Source organism: Tupaia chinensis, unplaced genomic scaffold (genome assembly GCF_000334495.1).
Source record: "Tupaia chinensis unplaced genomic scaffold, TupChi_1.0 Scaffold147312_1, whole genome shotgun sequence".
NCBI classification, from domain to species: Eukaryota; Metazoa; Chordata; class Mammalia; order Scandentia; family Tupaiidae; genus Tupaia; species Tupaia belangeri.
The window spans coordinates 3,433,792-3,437,042 of NW_006207163.1; the positions used below are offsets into that span (position 1 = coordinate 3,433,792).

Here is a 3,251-nt window from a genome sequence, read left to right on the forward strand (position 1 = left end):
GATGTTTACATAAAGTGTTTAAGAGTATGACTCAAAATAGTGCTTTTTCAAAAATCTTACAAAGAATCAGAGGTATGAAATCAAATCTGCTTTTTTTTTTTTTTTGGAGAAGTGTTTCGCTACAGGGCGCGTGCGCTCGCCAGACAGACAGAAAGAGACACAGAGACAGAAAGCGAGAAATCACCCCCCAGGGGGGATGGTCACGCCGCAATCCCTTCTCCTCCATTCTCCTCTCGGGATCTTGGGCACGCATGCACACGCGCCCGGCGTGAGTTTTAAGCCACCTGGTCCGGGACACGAACCGTGGTCGACTACGTGGGAGTCCAGCGACATAGCCATTACACTAACTGCTGGTTCCCTCAAGGCGTCTATCTTTAACACTGTAATTATGTAGTCCTGGCAAAACCAGGGCCTCAAAAAATTGGGTAAAGGGAACCAGCAGTTAGCGTAATGGCTATGTCGCTGGACTCCCACGTAGTCGACCACGGTTCGTGTCCCGGACCAGGTGGCTTAAAACTCACGCCGGGCGCGTGTGCATGCGTGCCCAAGATCCCGAGAGGAGAATGGAGGAGAAGGGATTGCGGCGTGACCATCCCCCCTGGGGGTGATTTCTCGCTTTCTGTCTCTATGTCTCTCTCTGTCTGTCTGGCGAGCGCACGCGCCCTACAGTGAAAAATCTCTCCAAAAAAAAAAAAAAAAAATTGGGTAAAGACTCAGGATTGTTCCTCTCCACGGAAATCTTTAGTAAAAGGCGAAAGATTTATGCGATCTGAAGAGAAACCAGAGTATCATCAAATATGTTTTTAATATTTATCTTTAAGTGATTTCTGAATTCCTCCATGCACTATTTGTCACCTCATACCTCATCATCAATGTTTAGGAGTTGATTGAAGATGGGTGTTTGGTAAATATTTAAGTCATGTATTATTCAAGAATGCTTTTTTGTCATTTTAATTTCTAGGATTCCCTCTGTTCTTTGAGTTTCTATGAGACTAGTTAGGTAATGTAATATCATAAAAGCAAATAATATTTTGAGTATCTTTATGTGTGCATCATTGAGTCCTGGGGGCATAGATATATTGAGGATATTCAGGAATCTCTAAAATCTAATTTTCCTTCTTTCAGTTTGACTTCAAATTTCCAACTCTGCTGAGATGTGTTTCAGGCCATCTGATGATAACTACGTTTTTGTAAATAAATCAATGCTATAAAATGCTTTCTCAGAAGAATTATTTCTCTTATTTATTATTATTGTTTTTTAATTTGACCAGAGATAGAGGGAAAGGGAAAGTAAGAAAGTAAGCAACCTGGTCTGGGAGACAAATGGGCCAAGGGAGAGTCCAGCTCCCCAGCCTGCTGGCCCCTGGTCAATGGAATAAAGTTATTGATGTTCCTTTCATTGATAAATTTCAAAAATGTTGTAGAGATGCTTGTAGAATTTCAAAATTTGCTTTTAGTTTTTTAAAAAAACGTTTGCCTGTTTTTCTTATTTTCCTGTAAGCCAAGTTAAAAATAATTCTTTATAAGCTTTATTTTCTTTGTCATTAAAATGCTCTAGAAAAAAACAGGATATGAACCATACTTATAAACATATTATGTTCCCAAATAAGTAACAAGTTGTTCAGTGCCTATCTTATGACCTCGTGTTTTCTGTTAGTTTTGTTCATTTATTTTGTTTTAAGAAGGGTAAAATTGACTAGACACTAGTACCACTGTTATCTTCCAAAAAGTTAAGATTGGCCCAGCCAGAGAGGCATATGTAGGCTGGCGCCACATAGGAGGCCATAATTTGATCCTGATCAAACCTAAAGACTGGGCATGGTGTTATATACCTATAATCCCAGCTATTTGAAAGATGAGATAGGAGAACTATGAGCTCTAGGCTGGCCCAGGCTGGCAAGACATTATAAGGGCTGGCTATGGTGGGGTGTCTATCGACTCAAAACAGCATAATATGGTTAGGTGGTATATCATTTTTTTTATCTGAAAAAAAAAAAAGTTAAGGGGCCAGCAGGTGGTGTGGTGGTTAAGGCACTGGATTTTCACATGGTTGACTACGGTCGGCGTCCCAAACCCAGGGCTTGAAAATCACTCTGGGAGTGTGTGAATATGGGCCCAAAATTCTGAGAGGAGAATGGAGGAGAAGAGGTTGCAGTGTGGCCCGCCTCCCTGAGTGGTGATTTCTCACTTTCCCTCTCTGTGTCTCTCTTCCATGTGTGCCCAAGCTCCATGGCAAAAAACCTACAAAAAGAAATTAAGACAGATGATTTTCTACATTTACTGTCTCCACTTACCAACACTAAAACTCTTTTGAATAGCATATATAAAATTGCAGAACCAGTAGATGCCTTAATGGTTATTTCACTGGACTCCCACATAATCTACCAGGGTTAGAGTCCTGGATCTGGCAGCTTAAAACATGCCAGAATGCACGTGCTGTGGCAAGTGTTCTATAATACATAGAAAAAGAATAATAGGAGCTGCTTAAAGCATGGAGTCAGTATGATGGACTCGGATGAAGATTTGCTTAGATGTCTCAAAATAGATGACTGAACCCTATCACCGAGAAGATAAGGGATAGGACAACTACTAGACTTGTAAATCATGCAGTTAACTAGTAATCCAGTTGTCATGAGAATGACTGACCTTTATTACTTTTACCGAAGAAAAATCACATTTTAAAATCTATCTCTTTAGTAATAATTTTTATATTATTTTATTTATAGTTATTATAATTTTTATATTACATTTAACCACATGTATCTTTACAGTGTATTATATTTCTTTTTCCAGCATGATTACCATACATATCAGTCAAGACAAAGACATTACTATCCACATCATCATCATCAAATGGCTTTTCATCATTTTTTCATATTGTAATTATTTATTCTAATATTTTTATTAGTATTATTTATTATTTTTATATAGTCAGTAATTATACATCATCTAGTTTGTAGAGAGATTTTGCCTAATGTGATATATGTCACATAGCGACAAGCTGCTACTACTATACATGTCATAACCAACAGGCGACAAACCATATCTGTGTAATGCAAATGTCTTACTTCTCCATATTTTCCCAAATATCCCTTCCTGGACTTTTCCCCTCTCCCACTCTCCTTCCACTTTGTCCCCAGTGTCCATGATAATTTTTAATTATTTTCTGTCCTCCAGGCTTTCAGTCTCTACTGGAGAGTGTAGACAGTTGGTATATGTTAAGTGGAGACATACAATGTCTCCGTTTCATT

General features: G+C 38.8%; 1 non-coding gene across 1 annotated transcript; it reads right to left on the reverse strand.

Moving 5' to 3' along the window:
• Window positions 1-675: 675 nt before the first annotated feature.
• Window positions 676-789, reverse strand: LOC114006370 (U5 spliceosomal RNA). Its single transcript, XR_003548090.1, has one exon. It is a non-coding gene; the product is annotated as a U5 spliceosomal RNA (small nuclear RNA).
• Between the last annotated feature and the right edge of the window lie 2,462 nt (window positions 790-3,251).